This window comes from Bombina bombina, chromosome 3 (genome assembly GCF_027579735.1).
Source record: "Bombina bombina isolate aBomBom1 chromosome 3, aBomBom1.pri, whole genome shotgun sequence".
In the NCBI taxonomy this organism is placed as follows: Eukaryota; Metazoa; Chordata; class Amphibia; order Anura; family Bombinatoridae; genus Bombina; species Bombina bombina.
Genome location: NC_069501.1, coordinates 975,740,645 through 975,765,531, shown reverse-complemented (window position 1 = coordinate 975,765,531; position 24,887 = coordinate 975,740,645). Strand labels below are relative to the sequence as shown.

The 24,887-nt window shown below is 41.1% G+C and overlaps 1 protein-coding gene across 3 annotated transcripts in view; it reads left to right on the top strand.

The window, feature by feature from the left end:
* Positions 1–24,887, top strand: part of KMT2D (lysine methyltransferase 2D) — a 948,037-nt gene that overhangs the window by 786,956 nt on the left and 136,194 nt on the right. The gene's annotated exons all lie outside the window — the stretch shown is intronic.

Sequence of the window (24,887 nt, the reverse complement as noted above, 5' to 3'; positions counted from 1 at the left end):
GAAGATACTTCAGTAGCATCTGAGGGTGAGATCTTCGATTCTGATAGTGTAAATCCTTCTTCTGAACCTGAGGTTTTTTCCTTTAGGTTTAAGCTAGAGCACCTCCGTTTGTTACTCAAGGAGGGTTTGGCTACCTTGGATGACTCTGAGGCATCAGTCATGGTTATTCCTAAGAAATCTAGTTAACTTAATACGTTTTTTGATGTCCCTTCCTCGGTGGAAGTTTTTCCTATACCTGATCATGTTTCAGATATTATTGCACGAGAATGGGAGAAGCCTGGGATTCCTTTTTTCCCTTCTCCAATTTTAAGGAAGATGTTTCCTATTGCTGATTCTATTAAGGAATCTTGGCAGATGGTTCCTAAGGTGGAGGGAGCAGTTTCCACTCTGACCAAGAGGACCACTATTCCTATTGAGGACAGCTGTTCCTTTAAAGATTCTATGGATAAGAAGTTGGAAGCTTTGCTTTAAAAGATTTATGTTCACCAGGGGTATCAATGGCAACTGGCTGCATGTATTGCTACGGTTACTAGTGCAGCGGCATATTGGTTTGATGCATTGTCTGATTCTATTCAGCAAGATACTCCTCTTGAAGAAATTCAAGATAGAATCAATGCTTTGATGTTGGCTCATTCCTTTATTGCAGATGCTTCTTTACAAGTCATCAAGTTGGGAGCTAAAATTTCTGGGTTTTGCCATTTTAGCTTTCAGAACTTTATGGTTAAAATCCTGATCTGCGGATGTGTCCTCTGTCTAAGCTTTTGTCTATTCCTTACAAGGGTAAGACCTTGTTTGGGCCAGGTTTAGCTGAAATTATTTCTGATATTACAGGAGGGAAGGGTCATTCTCTTCCTCAGGATAAAAGAAATAAACAGAAGAGTCGGCAGAGTAATTTTCGTTCCTTTCGTAACTTCTCTGGTAAATCTTCCTCTTCTTCCTCCAAGCAGGAACAGTCCAAGCCGTCTTGGAATAAGTTGAAGCAGTTCAGGAAGCCTGTTGCTGACTCAAAATCGTCATGAAGGGTCTGCCCCCGATCTGGGAATGGATCTTGTGGGGGGCAGACTCTTTCTTCGCTCAAGCTTGGGTTCGAGATGTTCAGGATCCCTGGTTGGTAGATATCGTGTTCCAGGGTTACAAACTGGAGTTCAAGAATTTTCCTCCCAGAGGCAGGTTTCTTCTCTCCAGGTTATCTGTAAACCAGATAAAAGGAGAGGTGTTCTTACGTTGTGTTCAGAATCTTTCTGACATGGGAGTGATAGTTCCAGTTCCGGTTCAGGAACAGGGTCTGGGTTTGTATTCCAAACTCCTCGTCGTTCCCAAAAAGGAGGGATCTTTCAGACCTATTTTAGATCTCAAGAGTGTAAACAAGTTTCTCAGGGTTCAGTCTTTCAAGATGGAAACTATTCGTTCCATTCTTCCTTTGGTTCAGGAAGGTCAGTTCATGACCACAGTGGATCTAAAGGATGTGTATCTGCATATTCCCATTCACAGGGATCATCACAGGTTCCTAAGATTTGCATTTCTAGACAAACATTTTCAGTTTGTAGTTCTTCCTTTTGGTCTGGCAACAGCTCCCAAAATTTTTTTAAAGGTCCTAGGAGCATTGTTGGCGGTGCTTCGATTGAAGGGTGTTGCAGTGGCTCCTTATCTGGACGACTTTCTAGTTTAGGCTCCATCTTTTCAACTAGCAAACTCCCACACAGAGTTGTTGTCTTTTCTGCGCTACCACGGTTGGAAGGTTAATTTATGAAAAAGTTTCTTAATTCCGGCTACAAGAGTGGTATTTTTGGGGACCATTATAGATTCTCTAGAGATGAAGATTTTTCTGTCCGAAGCAAGAAAGTCAAAGATTTTCAATACGTGTCTTGCTCTTCAGTTCCTTCCTTAGCCGTCAGTGGCTCAGTGCATACAGGTTATTGGTCTGATGGTTTCAGTCATGGACATCATTCCGTTTGCTCATCTCAGACCTCTGCAGTTATGCTTGCTCAGGCAGTGGAACAGGGATTATGCGGATCTGTCTCCAAAGATTGTTCTAGATCAGATGTCCAGAGATTCTCTTCCATGGTGGTTGTCTCAGGATCTTTTCTCTCAGGGAACTTGCTTTCACAGACCTGCTTGGGTGATTTTAACCACGGATGCCAGTTTGCAGGGCTGGGGTGCTGTCTGGGGTTCATTAAAGGCTCAGGATCTATGGACTCGGGAGGAGTCGTTTCTTCCAATAAATGTTTTGGAACTGAGAGCAATTTTCAATGCTCTTCTAACCTAGGCTGTGACTTGGTCATCTTTGCATACTTTTTCTAAATTTTACAAATTTGATTCTTTTGGGAGAAAGGGTTTTTCAAGCAGTGATGCCTTCTGTTTAGGTTAACTGTCTTGTCCCTCCCTTATCATCCGTGTCCTCTAGCTTGGGTATTGGTTCCCAACAGTAATTAAGATGATCTGTGGACTCACTGTGTCATTAGAAAGAAAACATAATGTAATTCTTACCTGATAAATGTATTTCTTTCTTGACATGGTGAGTCAACCACCCACCCTATTTTTCAGACAGTTTGCCTTTCTATAAACTTTAGGCACCTCTGCACCTTAGATTACTTCCTTTCTCCTTTCCCTTTGGTCGAATGACTGGGGATTGTGGGTAGGGGGAGTGGTATTTAACAGCTTTTGCTGTGGTGCTCTTTGCCTCCTCCCGCTGGTCAGGAGTGATATTCCCAACAGTAATTAAGATGATCCGTGGACTCACCGTGTCAAGAAAGAAATCAATTTATCAGGTAAGAATAAATTATGTTTTTAAGAATGTTTAGTCTTGGCTAATATGTTATTCTTTAGTGAGACATTTTTTTTAATTAGGTGTTTACTGTTCCTTTAAAGAACCTTGGATATGTGGTACTAATGTAAATATTGTGTTAACATCTTACCTTACAATGTAACAATATTTCTATCTAGAGTAATTCTTCAGCACAAGTAGTTTTGAAGTTTTTCTATTTATTTGTCCATTAATATTTATGGACACTGGTCTGAGATCAGCTACCTATTCACAAAATCAAAGCCTGAATTTCTTTCATACAGGTGGTGAGAGTCTACAAACCATTACTCATAGGAATGACCCTTCTCTATCACTAGGAGGGGGCAAAGATGTTTAAACCCGAAGAGCTCTATAAAACTAACATATACCTTAGTCTTTACTTTGCCTCTGCTGGAGATGGTTGAAGAATGAAGATGTGCATGTGTTCTTCAGAAAAAGGGGTTTTCAGTCTGAGGCTCGATTCACCTCAGAGTACATTGCTTGTCAGAGGGATGTATTTGGGGTATGGTTACAATCCGATGGTTTTACACCTCATGGGAAATCCTTCATAAACCCTCTGTAGTCGGTTGCAGAGACGTTTCTTCTGCCTCTCTTTATAGATCTACATTATACTCTTATTCCTTAGCCTCTGCTAATAGGTTTCAGTACTGGTTTGGCTGTCTATCTGTTTGATAGTGGAGGAGTGTCTATGGGTAAGCATGTTTTATTTTAACATCTAGACACTCATTTAGCTATATAATGTGCACTTTAAAAATGTTTAAATAGTTTTTTTTTATATATGTAATTATATATGCCCCTGGGAACAGATCCTTCACTATTCCCCCTGCTTTGCGTGTGGCATTTTTCTTTTTTTTTTTTTTATTAATTTTAATTTTTTTGTTATATTTTCTTTCATGTAATTGGCAAGTGTCCATGAACTAGTGACGTACGGGATATACAATCCTACCAGGAGGGGCAAAGTTTCCCAAACCTCAAAATGCCTATAAATATACCCCTCACCACACCCACAATTCAGTTTTACAAACTTTGCCTCCTATGGAAGTGGTGAAGTAAGTTTGTGCTAGATTTCTACGTTGATATGCGCTTCTCAGCATTTTTTGAAGCCCGGTTCCTCTCAGAGTGCAGTGAATGTCAGAGGGATGTGAAGGGAGTATTACCTATTGATTGCAATGGTCATCCTAACGGGGATCTATTTCATAGGTTCTCTGTTATCGGTCATAGAGATTCATCTCCTACCTCCCTTTTCAGATCGACAATATACTCTCATATTCCATTACCTCTACTGATAACCATTTCAGTACTGGTTTGGCCATCTGCTATATGTGGATGGGTGTCCTTTTGGTAAGTATGTTTCATTTACTTTAGACACTCTCAGCTATGGTTTGGCACTATATATATATATATATATATATATATATATATATATATATATATATATATATATATATATATATATATATATATATATATATAAAAATATGTTTGTTTATGGTTCAGGTTTATCAGTATATTTCCTTTTTGCAGATCGCGAGAGCGCAAAATGCTATAATTTATTGCGTCATTCTTGGCGCGAGACTTTTTTGGCGCGAAAATTGCGTCTGACGCAAATTCATCATTTCCTGCGTCTTAGTTGGTGCCAAGTGTTTCACGAGGTTGTTTCATCTATGATGCTCGTGTTTAGTTCCGGACGTTTTTGGCGCCAAAAAATATTTTTTCTGTTTGTTGTGCGTCATACTTGCCGCCAAATATTTTCATTATTTAAAACCTCATTCCTTTTGCCTCTAGTCTTTTTTTCAATGTCAGAGGTCTATGCTTTTTGATTTTTTCCCATTCCTGAAACTGTCTTATAAGGAAATTCAACATTTTGCTTTATATGTTATTTTTTCTCTTACATATTGCAAGATGTCTCAATCTGATCCTGTCTCAGAATCTGCTACTGGAATTCTGCTTCCTGATGTTGGTTCTACCAAAGCTAAGTGCATTTGTTGTAAACTTGTGGTAACTGTTGCTCCAGCTGTGGTTTGTAATAGTTGTCATGATAAACTTTTACATGCCAATAATGTTTCCATCAGTAAGTAGTTCATTGCCTGTTGCTGGTCCAACATCTAATGTTCAGGATATTCCTGTAAATTTAAGAGAATTTGTTTTTGATTCCTTTCAGAAGGCTTTGTCTGCCATTCCATTCCGCCTTCTAATAAACGTAAGAGGTCTTTTAAAACTTCTCATAGAGATGATGAAATTTCAAATGACCGACATCATACTGATTTATCTATCTCTGATGAGGATCTGTCTGATTCAGAGGATCCTGCTTCAGATATTGACACTGACAAATCCTCTTATTTATTTAAAATGAAGTATATTCGTTCTTTATTAAAGGAAGTGTTGATTGCATTAGATATGGAGGAGACTAGTCCTCTTGATACTAAAACTAGTAAACATTTAAATACGGTTTATAAACCTCATGTAGTTATTCCAGAGGTTTTTCCCGTTCCTGATGCTATTTCTGATATGATTTCTAAGGAATGGAATAGACTGGGTACTTCTTTTACTCCTCCTTCAAGGTTTAAAAAATTGTATCCTTTGCCTACTGATAGATTAGAGTTTTGGGAAAAGATCCCCAAAGTTGATGGGGCCATCTGTATTCTTGCTAAACGTACTACTATCCCTATGGAAGATAGTACTTCTTTTAAAGGTCCTTTAGATAGGAAGCTTGAATCTTTTCTAAGGAAAGCTTATTTATGTTCAGGTCATCTTCTTAGGCCTGCTATTTATTTGGCTGATGTTGCAGCTCCTTCAACTTTTTGGTTGGAAACTTTAGCGCAACAAGTATCAGATCATAATGTGTATAGCATTGTTAAATTAATGCAACATGCTAATAATTTCATTTGTGATGCCATTTTTGATATCATCAGAATTGATGTTAGATATATGTCTTTAGCTATTTTAGCTAGAAGAGCTTTATGGCTTAAATCTTGGAATGCTAAATGACTTCTAAATCGACTTTGCTATCTCTTTCCAAGGTAATAAATTATTTGGTTCTCAGTTGGATTCTATAATTTCAACTGTCACTGGGGTGAAGGGAGCTTTTTTGCCTCAGGATAAAAAATCTAAGGGTAAATTTAAAGCTTCTAACCGTTTTCATTCCTTTCGACACAATAAGGAACAGAAACTTAATCCTTCCCCAAAGGAATCTGTTTCCAATTGAAAGCCTTCCTCAATCTGGAATAAATCCAAGCCATTTAAGAGATCTAAACCAGCCCCCAAGTCCGCATGAAGGTGCGGCCCTCATTCCAGCTCAGCTGGTAGATGGCAGATTAAATTTTTTTATAGATGTTTGGATGAATTCAGTCCAAAATCATTGGATTCAGAACATTGTCTCTCAGGGGTACAGAATAGGTTTCAGAGTAAGACCGCCTGTGAGAAGTTTCTTTCTCTCACGCATTCCAGTGAACCCAGTGAAAGCACAGGCTTTCCTGAAGTGTGTTTCAGACCTGGAGTTATCTGGGGTAATCATGCCGGTTCCTTTTCAGGAACAGGGTCTGGGGTTTTATTCAAATCTGTTCATTGTCCCAAAGAAAGAAAATTCATTCAGACCAGTTCTGGATCTAAAAGTCTTGAATCGTTTTGTAAGAGTACCAACATTCAAAATGGTGACTATAAGGACTATTCTGCCTTTTGTTCAGCAAGGGCATTATATGTCCACACTAGACTTACAGGATGCATATCTTCATATTCCGATTCATCCAGATCACTATTTGTTCCTGAGATTCTCTTTTCTAGACAAGCATTACCAATTTGTTGCTCTTCCTTTTGGCCTAGCGACAGCTCCAAGGATCTTTTCAAAGGTTCTCGGTGCCCTACTCTCTGTAATCAGAGAGCAGGGTATTCCAGTGTTTCCTTATTTGGACGATATCTTGGTACTTGCTCAGTCTTTACGTTCTGCAGAATCTCACATGAATCAACTAGTGTTGTTTCTTCAAGAACATGGTTGGAGGATCAATTTACCAAAAAGTTCCTTGATTCCTAAAACAAGGGTAACCTTTTTAGGTTTCCAGATAGATTCAGTATCCATGACTTTGTCTCTAACAGACAAGAGACGTTTGAAGTTGGTTGCAGCCTGTCGGATCTTTCAGTCTCAGTCATTCCCTTCAGTAGCTATGTGCATGGAATTTTTAGGTCTCATGACTGCAGCATCAGACGCAATCCCCTCTGCTCTTTTTCACATGAGACCTCTTCAACTTTGTATGCTGAACCAATGGTGAAGGGATTATACAAGGATATCACAATTAATATCCTTAATTCCCAATGTTCGACTATCTCTGACTTGGTGGTTAGATCACCATCGCATACTTCAAGGGGCCTCTTTTGTTCGTCCAACCTGGACCGTGATCACAACAGATGCGAGTCTTTCAGGTTGGGGAGCTGTCTGGGGATCTCTGACAGCACAAGGGGCTTGGAAATCTCAAGAGGCGAGATTACAAATCAATATTTTGGAGCTCCGTGCGATTTTCAGAGCCCTTCAGTTTTGGCCCCTATTAAAGAGAGAGCCGTTTATTTGTTTTCAGACAGACAATGTCACAACTTTGGTGCATGTCAATCATCAGGGTGGGACTCGCAGTCCTCAGGCTATGAAAGAAGTATCCCGGATACTTGTTTGTGCAGAATCCAGCTCCTGTCTAATTTCTGCGGTTCATATCCCAGGTATAGACAATTGGGAAGCGGATTATCTCAGTCGTCAAACTTTACATCCGGGAGAGTGGTCTCTTCACCCAGATGTGTTTTTTTTTCAAATTGTTCAGATGTGGGGGCTTCCAGAAATAGATCTGATGGCTTCTCATCTAAACAAGAAACTTCCCAGGTACCTGTCCATGTCCAGGGATCTTCAGGCGGAAGCAGTGGATGCATTGACACTTCCTTGGAGTTATTAACCTGCCTATATTTTTCCGCCTCTAGTTCTCCTTCCAAGAGTGATTTCCAAGATCATCATGGAGCAATCGTTTGTGCTGCTGGTGGCTCCAGCATGGGCTCACAGGTTTTGGTATGCGCATCTTGTTCGAATGTCCAGTTGCCAACCTTGGCCACTTCCATTAAGACGAGACCTTCTATCTCAAGGTCAGTTTTTCCATCAGGATCTCAAATCATTAAATTTGAAGGTATGGAAATTGAACGCTTAGTGCTTAGTCATAGAGGTTTCTCTGACTCAGTGATTAAAACTATTTTGCAGGCTCGTAAATCTGTTTCTAGAAAGATTTATTGAGTTTGGAAGATTTACATTTCATGGTGTTCTTCTCATAAATTCTCTTAGCATTCTTTTAGAATTCCTAGAATTTTACAGTTTCTTCAGGATGGTTTGGATAAAGGTTTGTCTGCAAGTTCTTTGAAAGGACAAATTTCTTCTCTTTTTGTTTTATTCCACAGAAAAATTGCTAAACTCCCTTATGTTCATTGTTTTGTACAGGCTTTGGTTCGTATTAAGCCTGTCATTAAATCAATCTCTCCTCCTTGGAGTCTTAATTTGGTTTTGTAGGCTTTACAGGCTCCTCCGTTTGAGCCTATGCATTCTTTGGACATTAAATTGCTTTCTTGGAAAGTGTTGTTCCTTTTGGCCATCTCTTCTGCTAGAAGAGTTTCTGAATTATCTGCTCTTTCTTGCGAGTCTCCTTTTCTGATTTTTCATCAGGATAAGGCAGTTTTTCGGACTTCATTTAATTTCTTACCTAATGTTGTGAATTCCAACAACATTAGTAGAGAAATTGTTGTCCCTTCTTTGTGTCCTCATCCTAAGAATTCTTTAGAAAGATCTTTACATTCTTTGGATGTGGTGAGAACTTTGAAATATTATGTTGAAGCTACTAAAGTTTTCAGGAAGACTTCTAGTCTATTTGTTATCTTTTCTGGTTCCAGGAAAGGTCAGAAGGCTTCTGCCATTTTTTGGCATCGTGGTTAAAGCTTTTGATTCATCACGCTTATTTGGAGCTCATTCTGCTAGTTTCCACTTCCTGGGCTTTTAAGAATGAAGCTTCAGTTGATCAGATTTGCAAAGCAGCATACATTCAAAGAAGAATATTTGTGCTTTACATCTAACTTTGCTTTTTTTTTTTTTTTTTTTTTTACTTTTATTTTCAAACCAACAAAGAGTCGTACATACAAGGTCAGTGCCTGACACGAAAGAATCAAAACGTCATTGATAATACAAATTGTCCATCTCTTTAGGTTTACAAATGACACTGAACTGACGTATCATTATATTCTAATGACATAGTGCTGGAATTTCCTATTTCCGATAACTTAAAAAAAAATTAAAATATGCAAGAAAAGAAAAAAGGGAGAGAAAAAAAAAGAAGAAAGAAATATACCCAACAGTACACCCCTCTATTGAATATACCGCATTTCTTGAAGCCAAGTTACCTTCTTAACTATCATTCCTAACAATCTATTACTATCGAATAGTTTAACTTAATTAATTCTGAATGGTACCAATCCGTTATGCCAAAAAAGAATTCCATCTAGAGATATACAAATATGTATAGATATCGCGCCATATTTTATACTGGGTTGAGCTGACCTAGTCAGGATAGTAAAGCTTTCCCTCCTAGTACCACTATATCTTACTTACCCCTTCTCCCTCCTCGAGGGGTAGCCTAAATATGTCTTCCCTTGTTGTAGTGATCTTATACCTATGAAACCATCCAACTGCTACTATAAATAAGTCACTTTATTTTAGAGATGTGGATCCACCTGTACCTCAACATAAGTCCTGGATCAGAACCTATAATATAGCAAAAAAAAAAGGAAAAGGACACCCCCCATCCCCCCTGTTCATCCGAGCAACCTCTATCAGATTTGCAAAGCAGCAACTTGGTCTTCTTTGCATACATTTACTAAATTCTACCATTTTGATGTTTTTTCTTCTTCAGAAGCAGTTTTTTCAGGCATCTGTTTCAGTTTGATTCTTCTGCTTATATTTTCAGTTTTTTCTCCAACATAGGTGTGTCCGGTCCACGGCGTCATCCTTACTTGTGGGATATTCTCTTCCCCAACAGGAAATGGCAAAGAGCCCAGCAAAGCTGGTCACATGATCCCTCCTAGGCTCCGCCTACCCCAGTCATTCTCTTTGCCGTTGTACAGGCAACATCTCCACGGAGATGGCTTAGAGTTTTTTAGTGTTTAACTGTAGTTTTTATTATTCAATCAAGAGTTTATTTTAAAATAGTGCTGGTATGTACTATTTACTCAGAAACAGAAAAGAGATGAAGATTTCTGTTTGTATGAGGAAAATGATTTTAGCAACCGTTACTAAAATCCATGGCTGTTCCACACAGGACTGTTGAGAGGAATTAACTTCAGTTGGGGGAACAGTGAGCAGTCTCTTGCTGCTTGAGGTATGACACATTCTAACAAGACGATGTAATGCTGGAAGCTGTCATTTTCCCTATGGGATCCGGTAAGCCATGTTTATTAAGATAGTAAATAAGGGCTTCACAAGGGCTTATTAAGACTGTAGACTTTTTCTGGGCTAAATCGATTCATTATTAACACATATTTAGCCTTGAGGAATCATTTAATCTGGGTATTTTGATAAGATTATATCGGCAGGCACTGTTTTAGACACCTTATTCTTAGGGGCTTTCCCAAATCATAGGCAGAGCCTCATTTTCGCGCCGGTGTTGCGCACTTGTTTTTGAGAGGCATGACATGCAGTCGCATGTGTGAGGAGCTCTGATACATAGAAAAGACTTTCTGAAGGCGTCATTTGGTATCGTATTCCCCTTTGGGCTTGGTTGGGTCTCAGCAAAGCAGATACCAGGGACTGTAAAGGGGTTAAAGTTACAAACGGCTCCGGTTCTGTTATTTTAAGGGTTAAAGCTTCCAAATTTGGTGTGCAATACTTTTAAGGCTTTAAGACACTGTGGTGAAATTTTGGTGAATTTTGAACAATTCCTTCATATTTTTTCGCAATTGCAGTAATAAAGTGTGTTCAGTTTAAAATTTAAAGTGACAGTAACGGTTTTATTTTAAAACGTTTTTTGTACTTTGTTATCAAGTTTATGCCTGTTTAACATGTCTGAACTACCAGATAGACTGTGTTCTGAATGTGGGGAAGCCAGAGTTCCTTCTCATTTAAATAAATGTGATTTATGTGACAATGACAATGATGCCCAAGATGATTCCTCAAGTGAGGGGAGTAAGCATGGTACTGCATCATTCCCTCCTTCGTCTACACGAGTCTTGCCCACTCAGGAGGCCCCTAGTACATCTAGCGCGCCAATACTCCTTACTATGCAACAATTAACGGCTGTAATGGATAATTCTGTCAAAAACATTTTAGCCAAAATGCACACTTATCAGCGTAAGCGCGACTGCTCTGTTTTAGATACTGAAGAGCATGACGACGCTGATAATAATGGTTCTGAAGGGCCCCTAAACCAGTCTGATGGGGCCAGGGAGGTTTTGTCTGAGGGAGAAATTACTGATTCAGGGAACATTTCTCAACAAGCTGAACCTGATGTGATTACGTTTAAATTTAAGTTGGAACATCTCCGCATTCTGCTTAAGGAGGTATTATCCACTCTGGATGATTGTGACAAGTTGGTCATCCCAGAGAAACTATGTAAAATGGACAAGTTCCTAGAGGTCCCGGGGCTCCCAGAAGCTTTTCCTATACCCAAGCGGGTGGCGGACATTGTAAATAAAGAATGGGAAAGGCCCGGTATTCCTTTCGTCCCTCCCCCCATATTTAAAAAATTGTTTCCTATGGTCGACCCCAGAAAGGACTTATGGCAGACAGTCCCCAAGGTCGAGGGAGCGGTTTCCACTTTAAACAAACGCACCACTATACCCATAGAAGATAGTTGTGCTTTCAAAGATCCTATGGATAAAAAATTAGAAGGTTTGCTTAAAAAGATGTTTGTTCAGCAGGGTTACCTTCTACAACCAATTTCATGCATTGTCCCTGTCGCTACAGCCGCGTGTTTCTGGTTCGATGAGCTGGTAAAGGCGGTCGATAGTGATTCTCCTCCTTATGAGGAGATTATGGACAGAATCAATGCTCTCAAATTGGCTAATTCTTTCACCCTAGACGCCACTTTGCAATTGGCTAGGTTAGCGGCTAAGAATTCTGGGTTTGCTATTGTGGCGCGCAGAGCGCTTTGGTTGAAATCTTGGTCAGCTGATGCGTCTTCCAAGAACAAGCTACTTAACATTCCTTTCAAGGGGAAAACGCTGTTTGGCCCTGACTTGAAAGAGATTATCTCTGATATCACTGGGGGTAAGGGCCACGCCCTTCCTCAGGATCGGCCTTTCAAGGCCAAAAATAAACCTAATTTTCGTCCCTTTCGTAGAAACGGACCAGCCCAAAGTGCTACGTCCTCTAAGCAAGAGGGTAATACTTCTCAAGCCAAGCCAGCTTGGAGACCAATGCAAGGCTGGAACAAGGGAAAGCAGGCCAAGAAACCTGCCACTGCTACCAAGACAGCATGAAATGTTGGCCCCCGATCCGGGACCGGATCTGGTGGGGGGCAGACTCTCTCTCTTCGCTCAGGCTTGGGCAAGAGATGTTCTGGATCCTTGGGCGCTAGAAATAGTCTCCCAAGGTTATCTTCTGGAATTCAAGGGGCTTCCCCCAAGGGGGAGGTTCCACAGGTCTCAGTTGTCTTCAGACCACATAAAAAGACAGGCATTCTTACGTTGTGTAGAAGACCTGTTAAAAATGGGAGTGATTCATCCTGTTCCATTAGGAGAACAAGGGATGGGGTTCTACTCCAATCTGTTCATAGTTCCCAAAAAAGAGGGAACGTTCAGACCAATCTTAGATCTCAAGATCTTAAACAAGTTTCTCAAGGTTCCATCGTTCAAAATGGAAACCATTCGAACAATTCTTCCTTCCATCCAGGAAGGTCAATTCATGACCACGGTGGATTTAAAGGATGCGTATCTACATATTCCTATCCACAAGGAACATCATCGGTTCCTAAGGTTCGCATTCCTGGACAAGCATTACCAGTTCGTGGCGCTTCCTTTCGGATTAGCCACTGCTCCAAGGATTTTCACAAAGGTACTAGGGTCCCTTCTAGCTGTGCTAAGACCAAGGGGCATTGCTGTAGTACCTTACTTGGACGACATTCTGATTCAAGCGTCGTCCCTTCCTCAAGCAAAGGCTCACACGGACATCGTCCTGGCCTTTCTCAGATCTCACGGATGGAAAGTGAACGTGGAAAAGAGTTCTCTATCTCCGTCAACAAGGGTTCCCTTCTTGGGAACAATAATAGACTCCTTAGAAATGAGGATTTTTCTGACAGAGGCCAGAAAAACAAAACTTCTAGACTCTTGTCGGATACTTCATTCCGTTCCTCTTCCTTCCATAGCGCAGTGCATGGAAGTGATAGGTTTGATGGTAGCGGCAATGGACATAGTTCCTTTTGCGCGCATTCATCTAAGACCATTACAACTGTGCATGCTCAGTCAGTGGAATGGGGACTATACAAACTTGTCTCCGAGGATACAAGTAAATCAGAGGACCAGAGACTCACTCCGTTGGTGGCTGTCCCTGGACAACCTGTCACAAGGGATGACCTTCGGCAGACCAGAGTGGGTCATTGTCACGACCGACGCCAGTCTGATGGGCTGGGGCGCGGTCTGGGGATCCCTGAAAGCTCAGGGTCTTTGGTCTCGGGAAGAATCTCTTCTACCGATAAATATTCTGGAACTGAGAGCGATATTCAATGCTCTCAAGGCTTGGCCTCAGCTAGCGAGGGCCAAGTTCATACGGTTTCAATCAGACAACATGACAACTGTTGCGTACATCAACCATCAGGGGGGAACAAGGAGTTCCCTGGCGATGGAAGAAGTGACCAAAATCATTCTATGGGCGGAGTCTCACTCCTGCCACCTGTCTGCTATCCACATCCCAGGAGTGGAAAATTGGGAAGCGGATTTTCTGAGTCGTCAGACATTGCATCCGGGGGAGTGGGAACTCCATCCGGAAATCTTTGCCCAAGTCACTCAACTGTGGGGCATTCCAGACATGGATCTGATGGCCTCTCGTCAGAACTTCAAAGTTCCTTGCTACGGGTCCAGATCCAGGGATCCCAAGGCGGCTCTAGTGGATGCACTAGTAGCACCTTGGACCTTCAAACTAGCTTATGTATTTCCGCCGTTTCCTCTCATCCCCAGGCTGGTAGCTAGGATCAATCAGGAAAGGGCGTCGGTGATCTTGATAGCTCCTGCGTGGCCACGCAGGACTTGGTATGCAGATCTGGTGAATATGTCATCGGCTCCACCATGGAAGCTACCTTTGAGACGAGACCTTCTTGTTCAAGGTCCGTTCGAACATCCGAATCTGGTCTCACTCCAGCTGACTGCTTGGAGATTGAACGCTTGATCTTATCGAAGCGAGGGTTCTCAGATTCTGTTATCGATACTCTTGTTCAGGCCAGAAAGCCTGTAACTAGAAAGATTTACCACAAAATTTGGAAAAAATATATCTGTTGGTGTGAATCTAAAGGATTCCCTTGGGACAAGGTTAAGATTCCTAAGATTCTATCCTTCCTTCAAGAAGGATTGGAAAAAGGATTATCTGCAAGTTCCCTGAAGGGACAGATTTCTGCCTTGTCTGTGTTACTTCACAAAAAGCTGGCAGCTGTGCCAGATGTTCAAGCCTTTGTTCAGGCTCTGGTTAGAATCAAGCCGGTTTACAAACCTTTGACTCCTCCTTGGAGTCTCAACTTAGTTCTTTCAGTTCTTCAGGGGGTTCCGTTTGAACCCTTACATTCCGTTGATATTAAGTTATTATCTTGGAAAGTTTTGTTTTTGGTTGCAATTTCTTCTGCTAGAAGAGTTTCAGAATTATCTGCTCTGCAGTGTTCTCCTCCTTATCTGGTGTTCCATGCAGATAAGGTGGTTTTACGTACTAAACCTGGTTTTCTTCCAAAAGTTGTTTCTAACAAAAACATTAACCAGGAGATTATCGTACCTTCTCTGTGTCCGAAACCAGTTTCGAAGAAGGAACGTTTGTTGCACAATTTGGATGTTGTTCGCGCTCTAAAATTCTATTTAGATGCTACAAAGGATTTTAGACAAACATCTTCCTTGTTTGTTGTTTATTCCGGTAAAAGGAGAGGTCAAAAAGCAACTTCTACCTCTCTCTCTTTTTGGATTAAAAGCATCATCAGATTGGCTTACGAGACTGCCGGACGGCAGCCTCCCGAAAGAATCACAGCTCATTCCACTAGGGCTGTGGCTTCCACATGGGCCTTCAAGAACGAGGCTTCTGTTGATCAGATATGTAGGGCAGCGACTTGGTCTTCACTGCACACTTTTACCAAATTTTACAAGTTTGATACTTTTGCTTCTTCTGAGGCTATTTTTGGGAGAAAGGTTTTGCAAGCCGTGGTGCCTTCCATCTAGGTGACCTGATTTGCTCCCTCCCATCATCCGTGTCCTAAAGCTTTGGTATTGGTTCCCACAAGTAAGGATGACGCCGTGGACCGGACACACCTATGTTGGAGAAAACAGAATTTATGTTTACCTGATAAATTACTTTCTCCAACGGTGTGTCCGGTCCACGGCCCGCCCTGGTTTTTTAATCAGGTCTGATAATTTATTTTCTTTAACTACAGTCACCACGGTATCATATGGTTTCTCCTATGCAAATATTCCTCCTTAACGTCGGTCGAATGACTGGGGTAGGCGGAGCCTAGGAGGGATCATGTGACCAGCTTTGCTGGGCTCTTTGCCATTTCCTGTTGGGGAAGAGAATATCCCACAAGTAAGGATGACGCCGTGGACCGGACACACCGTTGGAGAAAGTAATTTATCAGGTAAACATAAATTCTGTTTTTCTTTTACTCTATAAGATTTAAATTTATGATTTGGGTTGTGGATTAATTTTTTTCAGCGGAATTGGCTGTCTTTATTTTTTTATCCCTCCCTCTCTAGTGACTCTTGCGTGGAGTTCCACATCTTGGGTATTGATATCCCATATGTCACTAGCTCATGGACTATTGCCAATTACATGAAAGAAAACATAATTTATGTAAGAATTTACCTGATAAATTAATTTCTTTCATATTGGCAAGGGTCCATGAGGCCCACCCCTTTTATGGTGGTTATGATTTTTTTGTATAAAGCACAATTATTCCAATTCCTTTTTTATGCTTTTTTTGCTCCTTTATCACCCCACTTCTTGGCTATTCGTTAAACTGAATTGTGGGTGTGGTGAGGGGTGTATTTATAGGCATTTTGAGGTTTGGGAAACTTTGCCCCTCCTGGTAGGATTGTATATCCCATACGTTACTAGCTCATGGACTCTTGCCAATATGAAAGAAATCAATTTATCAGGTAAATTCTTACATAAATTATGGGTTTTTTTGGCGCGCTTAGTTTTTGCAAGCCGGGTTGGGGAATGTCTGGTTATGGTCATCAGGTTTGCTCACGTCCCTTAGCCTTCTAGTTACAGGTAAGTTGCACGCACTGGGTTTTGTCTATCGGGTTAGCACATGTACGTTGGGTTAGTGCACGTCTGTTTTTTAGCGCACTTTTTGCCATTTAAACAGTCAGTTGTTTGTTGCGCGTTCAACGGGGCCTTTATACTTTCTTGTTATATTATCAGGCCAGCTATTTATATTGCTTTATATAGCTGCTTCTACCTACTGGTTGTCTAGTCTTTCAGCACAGTTTTTTCTGATGACCCTGTTAATGCAAATCTATAAAGTTTGCCCTTTTGTCTGTAATCAGGGCTCAGGGTATTGCAGTGTTTCCTTACCGTGACAATATCTTGGTACTAGCTCTGTCTTTTCCTTTAGCAGAACTTCACACCAATCAACTATTGTTTTTTTCTTCAAAGACATGGTTGGAGGATCAACTTGCCAAATAGTTCTTTGATTCCTCAGAAAAAGGTTACTTTCTTAGTTTTCCAGGAGTCTTTCTCTAAAAGAGCAGGGACGGATGAAATTGGTATCAGCTTGCCTGAACCTTCAATATTTTTCAGTGGCTCTGTGTATAGAAGTACTAGGTCTCATGATTGCAGCTTCAGATGCAATTCCATTTGCACAATTTCACATGAGGCCTCTTCAACTTTATATGCTCTGACTTGGTAGTTGAATCATCAGTTTATTATTCAGGGGGCTTCTTTTGCTCGTCCTACCTAGTCTGTGATCACCACAAAGTCCTTTAGGTTGTGGAGCTGTTTGGGGGTCTTTGACAGCACAGGGGGTTTGGGATCTTTGGGAGGCAAGGTTATCTATCAATATTCTAGAACTCTGTGCAATTTTCAGGGCCCTTCAAGCTTGTCCTCTGTTGAAAGGGAGTCTTCTTTCTGTTTCCAACAGACAATGTTACAGCACTAGCTTATGTCAACCATCAGAGGGGAACTCAAAGTTCCCTGGCTATGATGGAGGTATGGCCAATTCTTGCCTAATTTCTGCGATGCACATCCCCGGAGTGAACAATTGGGAGGCAGACTTTCTCAGTAGCCAGTCAACTACATCCAGGGTGGTGGTCTCTTCATCCGGATGTGTTCAATCTGAGGGCCTCTTGTTTGAACAACAAACTTGTAAAGTACTTTGCAAGATCCAGGGATTCTCAGGCAGAGGTAGTGGATACTCTAGTAGTTCCTTGGTCATTTCAGCCTGCCTATCCTCCTAGTTTTTCTTTCCAGAGTTATTTTCAACATTAGACTAGAGAAGTCATTTGTAATCCTGATTGCCCCAGTGTGGCCTCGCAGGATTTGATATGTGGATCAGATTCAAATGTCCAGCTGCCCACCTTGGCCTCTTCCTCTGCGGTCAGACCTATCTCAAGTTACTTTCTTCCATCCGGATCTAAAGTCTCTAAACTTGATTGCATGGAAATTGATTGCTTTGTTCGGAAACTGAGGTTTCTCAGATTCTGTGATTGAGACTCTAATTCAGGCTCATTAACCTGTTTCTAAGAAAAATGTATCACACGGTTTGGAGAACTTTCATTTCCTGGTGTGTAAATCATGCTTTTAGAATTCCTAGGATTCTTCATTTTTTTTTTATATTTATTGTGGAGGGGGGGTTTGGGTTTGTTTGATTTTTTTTTATTTATTTAGGGAAAGATAAATAACATACAACTCTCTTGTACATAGGACAAATTGAACTTACATTTTTTTTCTTACAGGTTGAATCATGATGGGATTCTTCAGTTTTTGTAGGATGGATTATATAAGGGTTTATCTGCAAGTTACCTGAGGGCAGATTTCAGCTCTTTCCGTTTCTTTCCACAGAAAGATTGCTAATCTTCCTGATGTTCACAGTTTTTATTCAGGCTCTGGTCTGAATTAAACATGTTATCATGCCTATTTCTCCTCCTTGGAATCTTAACCTAGTGTTAAAGGACCACTCCACACAGATTTGCATAATCAACAAATGCAAGATAACAAGACAATGCAATAAATTCAAATAGATGGTAGATTTTTTTTGCTGACAATTTTAAGTTATGTCTATTTCCACTCCCCCTGTACCATGTGACAGCCATCAGCCAATCACAAATGCATATACGCTTATTCTGTGAATTCTTGCAGATGCTCAGTAGGAGCTGGTGACTCAAAGTTTAAATATAAAAAGACTGTGCACTTTTTTAATGGAAGTAAATTGGAAAGTTGTTTAAAATTGCATGCTCTATCTGAATAATGAAAGTTTAATTTTGACTTGTCGCCCTTTAAGGGTTTTGCAGGCTCCTTCTTTTGAGCCTATGCATAAATTGGACATTATACTACTTTCTTGGAAAGTGTTGTTTCTTTTGGCCATATCTTCTACTAGAAGAGTTTCTGAGTTGTTTGCTTTTTTTTCAGGATAAGGCTGTTTACGGACATTACATTTTCTTTCTAATGACACGGTGAGTCCACGGATCATCTTAATTACTGTTGGAAATATCACTCCTTACCAGCAGGAGGAGGCAAAGAGCACCACAGCAAAAGCTGTTAAATACCACTCCCCCTACCCACAATCCCCAGTCATTCTCTTTGCTTGTATCAGTTGCAAGGAGGGGTAAAGTTAGGTGCCTGATTCTTCAATCAAGAGTTTTTTTTAAGCAGAACAAGTTTGCTTTTGTTTTCTTTGGGGTTTAGCCGTAGTCCATGTTAGTCTCTTCAGTAGAGCAAGTGGTGGCTTTTTTAAGCATTTGGGAACTTGTGGGGTATAATCCCCACTGGGCCTCCCAAGTAATTTCATGCTGCCCTTGGTTGAAAGTTTGAGTAAGTTTACTCAGCCTTTTCTTTTTTCATCAGGTCCATGTGAGGTAGGAAGCCCCTCTCATACCAATTGAGCTGTCCTGCTGCCGGACAAATTTTTAAGGTAAGTGCCCTTTTCTTTCCTGTTTTGATATAGGAGAATTTGGCACTTTGACAGTTAATTCTGTCTAAATATACAATCAGCCCTCTAGGTTAACGGTTTATTGTATGGCAGTTTTGCAGGCACTCGGGATGTTTGGAGGCTCAGTTTATTATGTTTTCACTTTGGTGTACATGTTTTCTGTTTGTGTCTCTCTTTGCATTTCTAGACAAACATTTTCAGTGTGTAGCTCTTCCTTTTGGTCTGGCAACAGCTCCCAGAATTTTTTCAAAGGTCCTGGGAGCATTGTTGGCGGTGCTTCGATTGAAGGGATGGAGGTTATTAGTCTGATGGTTTCAGTCATGGACATCATTCAGTTTGCTCGGTTCCATCTCAAACCTCTGCAGTTATGCTTGCTCAGGCAGTGGAACGGGGATTATGCGGATCTATCTCCAAAGATTGTTCTAGATCAGATGTCCAGAGATTCTCTTCCATCGTGGTTGTCTCAGGATCTTTTCTCTCAGGGAACTTGCTTTCGCAGACCTGCCTGGGTGATTGTAACCACGGATGCCAATTTGTAGGGCTGGGGTGCTGTCTGGGGTTCATTAAAGGCTCAGGGTCTATGGACTCGGGAGGAGTCGGTTCTTCCAATAAATGTTTTGGAACTGAGAGCAATTTTCAATGCTCTTCTAACCTGGCCTCAGCTAGCTTCAACCCAGTTTATCAGGTTTCAGTCGGACAACATAACGTCAGTGGCTTACATCAATCATCAGGGAGGAGCTCGGAGTTCCTTGGCCATGACAGAGGTAGCCAAGATTATTCAGTGTGCAGAGATTCACAACTGTTGTCTGTCTGCCATCCACATTCCAGGGGTGGACAATTGGGAAGCAGATTTTCTGATCGGACAGACTTTTCATCCGGGGAGTGGGAACTTCATCCAGAGGTATTTTCCAGCTTGATTCTCAGTTAGGGGCAGCTGAAGTTGGATCTCATGGCATCTCATCAGAATGCCAAGCTCCCGAGGTACGGGTCGAGGTCAAAGAATCCTCGGCCTGTTCTGATAGATGCCTTTCATTCTGGCATATGTGTTCCCTCCATTTGCCCTTCTTCCTCGAGTCATTGCTTGGGTCAAACGAGAGGGCATCGGTGATTCTCATTGCTCCAGTGTGGCCTCGCAGAATCTGGTTTGCAGATCTGGTGGAGATGTCTTCTCTTCCACCTTGGCGTTTTCCATTAAGGAAGGACCTTCTTCTGCAGGGTCCCTTCCTTCATCCAAATCTCGTTTCTCTGAAGCTGACTGCTTGGAGATTGAACGCTTGATTCTTTCTAAGCATATTTTTTCAGTCATTGAGACTATGATTCAGGCTCGTAAACCTGTGACTAGGAATATTTATTATGAGTTTCTGCTTTATCTATTTTATTGCGGATGTGCTAGATGTTCATTCTTTTTGTCAGGCCTTGGTTAGAATTTAGCCTGTGTTTAAGTCTACTACTCCACCTTGGAGTCTTAATTTGGTTCTTAGAGTCTTTCAACAGGCTCCGTTTGAACCTATGCATTCTTTGGATATTAAGATGTTATCTTGGAAGGTTTTGTTTCTGGTGGCTATTTCTTCGGCTCAAAGAGTTTCGGAGCTTTGAGCTTTACAGTATGAATCGCCTTTTCTTATTTTTCACTCTGATAAGGTAGTTCTGCGTACTGCCTTGGGTTTTCTTCCCAAGGTTGTTTCTGATAAGAATATTAAGAGATTGTTGTTCCTCCTTTGTGTCCTAATCCTCCTTCTCATAAGGAGCGTTTGTTGCACAACCTGGATGTGGTTCGTGCATTGAAATATTATTTGCAGGCGACTAAGGATTTTCGCCAGTCTTCTTCTTTATTTGTTGTCTTTTCTGGGAAGCGTAACGGTAAGAAAGCTACAGCTACTTCTCTTGTTGGTTGAGGAGTGTTTTTTACTTGGCAAAAATGGAGCTTCTGTAGATCAGCTTTGCAAGGCTGCGACTTGGTCATCTTTGCATATTTTTTCTAAATTTTACAAATGTGATACTTTTGCTTCAGCAGAGGCTTCTTTTGGGAGAAAGATTCTTCAAGCAGTGGTGCCTTCTGTTTAGGTTAACTGTCTTGTCCCTCCCTTATCATCCGTGTCCTCTAGCATGTGTATTGGTTACCAACAGTAATTAAGATGATCCGTGGACTCACTGTGTCATTAGAAAGAAAACATAATTTATTCTTACCTGATAAATTTATTTATTTCTTGACATGGTGAGTCCACGGCCCGCCCTGTTTTTCAGACAGTTTGCCTTTCTATAAACTTCAGGCACCTCTGCACCTTAGATTACTTCCTTTCTCCTTTCCCTTTGGTCGAATGACTGGGGATTGTGGGTAGGGGGAGTGGTATTTAACAGCTTTTGCTGTGGTGCTCTGTGCCGCCTCCTGCTGGTCAGGAGTGATATTCCCAACAGTAATTAATATTAGGGTTGCACCGATACCGATACTAGTATCGGTACCAATACCAAGTATTTGCATGAGTACTTGTACTCGTGCAAATGCACCGATACTTAAACCAATACCTCCACTTCCTACCCATATGCTACCTTGTGGCGTTTTTTCAAACTGCATGTTCCCATTTCATTTTAAACTGGAGTGGAGACTAAACTAAAAATCGTTTACTACTGTTCTGCCAATACAAATTGCTGTTATTTGTATTATTGTAGGAGAGATCACTGTACCTCGTTCAGACAAACACTTGAAGTACTGGGCTGTTAATAAACAGATTTCCAGCTCTGGCTAAAATGGCCCAAAAATATCTTTCTGCCTCATGCAGTAGTGTGGAAAGTGAAAGACTGTTCAACTTAGAGTCGAACCTCCATACAAATGTCAGATTGATGTTATATAACAGCCCTACAACCCAGTTGCATCACCCCTTTAAATGTAATATTTTATTGTAATATTTTTTATTTATAAACATGTTCAGTGAACTTTGTGACAAAACTTTTATTTCATAATGTCTTTTGAATTACAGTCCTTTATAATTATAAAGAAAGAATCTTAAATAATTAGTCTGTATTGTGCTTGGTAAACTGTCACATGACATTAAAAAATAAGTATCGTTAATTGGTATCGGCGAGTATTTGAAATCAAGTATCGGTACTTGTACTCGGTCATTAAAAAATGGTACGGTGAAACCCTAATTAATATGATCCGTGGACTCACCGTTCAAAGAAATAAATTTATCAGGTAAGAATAAAAAATGTTTTGCCTAAGGTTGTTCAGATAACAGTGGTAGAGAGATTGTTGTTCCTTCATTGTGTCCTAATGCTAAAAATGCTTCTGAAAGATATATGCATTCTATGGATGATGTTAGGGCATTGAAATAATATGTTGATGCTTGTAATGATTTCGGACAAACCTGTAGTTTGATCTTTTCTCTGGGCTTTGGAAAGGTCAGGAGGCCTCTATTTCTTTAGCCTCTTGGTTTAAACTTTTGATTCACAGAGCTTATTTTGGAGGCAGGTCAGCCTCCACCACAGCGGATTATGGCTCATTCTACTAGGTCAGTTGCCACTTCTTAGGCTTTAAAGAATGAGGCTTCAGTTGATCAAAATTGCAAGGTAGCTACTTTTTTGCATACTTTTACTAAATTTTACCGTTTTTATGTTTTTGCTTCCTCTGAGGCAGCATTTGGTAGAAATGTCCTTCAGGCTGTTGTCTCTGTTTACTGGTTATGCCTGTTTTTTTAAGTGCATTATAAAAAAATAAATTCTTTGGGGTTGTAGGTTTATTTTCTCAGGGGAAAAAGTGTAATGGATTATGGACTTTCACCACCTTTTTTTTCTTGGGGTTGATTTTTTTTTGACCTCCTATTCTTTTTTTTAACCTCACTTGCTTGGCTATACGTTAGTCTAAGGTATGTGTGAGGTGGGAGGGTCTTATAGAGCTCTTGGGGTTTGGGAATCTTTGCCTCCTCCCAGTGGTAGTGAAAGAAATGAATTTATCAGGTAAGCATAAATGATGTTTCCTCCTGTTGACTGTGAGAGTCCACAAGAACATTCATAACCTATGGTAAAGATACCCCAAACAAAGAAATAAATATCCCTCCCACTTCCTCTACCCTCTCAGTAGTTCTTTGCCTTGTGTCATGGAGTTAGGCAGAGGGCGAAGATATGAAGAAATTAAGTTTTTAACATGGATTTTGCTTTCATTAGGAGCTGAGGATGATATTGCCATATAAATCTCAATAGAGTATTGGCATATTTAATGCTGGTCTATGCTGGGACTCCCACGCATCTTTCCAGTTTCTTAACCTAATCCCTGGTAAGTCTGGTAATGCGGTGTGACTCACACTAAATTATAAACTTAACATAGGTAAGTTGTCCCCTCTCTCATGGCAACTTGTCTAATAAAGAGGAGGTGTAAGGTCGTGTCTCTGTGTTTCTATTGGGTACACTGCGCACATCCATGACCCCTAGTTCACAATAGGCAGTGGCCTGTCATATGCAGACCTATGTACTCTGTAACCAGCTAGACTACAGTCAGTTTATGCGGCTGAGAGGGGAGCGCTTCATGCGAACTGTTATACAGGACTCAGAGAAGTTATGGCATCCATACACTAGGACTGTGTAACACCCTTGATTCGATACCGGTGCTCCGGTTACTCAATACATTTTATGCATCCTGAGGGCGATGCCGTTTTGTGGGTTTTTATTACTAATACAGTCCGCAGGCCTTTTGTCGATATATGCCAGAGTAGTGGACGTAGATTCCTGCCGTAGACTGTGCTTTCACGCCATTTACACTTCAGCGTCACTGCGCAACAGAACTGTGGGAGAGCGATAGCAAGGTGGCTCAGCCGGATCAGAGGTTGTAAGACTTCCTAAGCAGTGCATAAATTGATAGCGCCATATTCATGTTGGCTATGTGCACTACCATTCCGCTTGAGGATAGCGCTTCCTTTAAGGATTTTCTAGATAGAAAGCTTGAGGGATACCAAAGACCAGTGTTCTGCAGTCAGGCTCCTTGTTTCAACTGGCAGTCGGAGTAGCCGCAGTGATGTGGGCCGCCAAGTTCTGGTGCTAATCTTATGTGGATCTGATTACGGACAAAATGTATCTAGAGGAGATCCAGGAACATATACAAACCCTAAGGTTGGCAAATGCCTTCATCAGGGATGCCATTCTTTAAATTATCTGCATCAGTGCCAAAAATTCTAGCTTTGCAGTTCTGGCCAGGAGTGCCTTGTGGCTCGCGTCGTGGTCGGCAGATACTGTTTCTAAGTCAAGGCTACTATCCCTTCTCTTTTAAGGGCAAGTGCCTGTTGGTTCTGGGGCTGGCCTTTATTATAGCTACGGTTACAGGTTGAAAGTGAGCTAAGGTATACATTTTCATTTGAACCTAGTCAGCATGCCGTCTGCTCCTCCTTGGCGGTTGCCTCTTAATCAGAACCTGCTAACTCAGGGTCCATTTTTTTACCAAAACCTAGATACTCTGAATCTGACTACTTGGAGATTGAAGGGTTGATCTTGGCTCAGAGAGGCTTCTCTGGCAAAGTGATTGATACTCTTATTTTGGCTTGCAAGCCTGTCACCAGACACATCTACTACAAGGTCTGGAAGACTTATCTTCACTGGTGTGACCAGCATGTTTTTTTTTGGCGAATCAATTACTAGTGGGAATATCACTCCTTGCCAGCAAGAGGAGGCAAAGAGCACCACAAAGCTGCTATATATGCCACTTCCCTTACCCATAATCCCCAGTCATTCTCTTTGCCTGCGGCGAAGGAGGAGGTGAAGTTTTAGGT